This window comes from Dendroctonus ponderosae, unplaced genomic scaffold, assembly GCF_020466585.1.
Source record: "Dendroctonus ponderosae isolate FM_Combo_2020 unplaced genomic scaffold, Dpon_F_20191213v2 Dpon_F_20191213_1, whole genome shotgun sequence".
In the NCBI taxonomy this organism is placed as follows: Eukaryota; Metazoa; Arthropoda; class Insecta; order Coleoptera; family Curculionidae; genus Dendroctonus; species Dendroctonus ponderosae.
Window position 1 is genome coordinate 26158369 of NW_026017110.1, and position 330 is coordinate 26158698.

A 330-nucleotide genomic window follows, 5' to 3' on the forward strand; every position below is an offset into this window, starting at 1 on the left:
ATAAAGACTCTGACTACGAGTATGACACAGACGAAGATGTCCCAATGTTGTCGAAGAATAAGTTAAAACCAAATTGAGTGATTTCAATTTCTTCGAATATGTGAGCATTGATAATGGCATTCTTACAAGAGAAATGTTGACCGATCAGCAAATTATAGACTCCGTAACCGCATCTACAGCTTTAAGCAATAAGAGAAAGATGACGATTTAGGTGAAACGTATTCTACTATAGACACTAATGCTGTTCCAACCATTTCTGAAATGACAAAAAAAGTGTCAGAAACTCGGAATTTTCTACAATCACGCCAAGTTCCTAATCATATCTGGGAG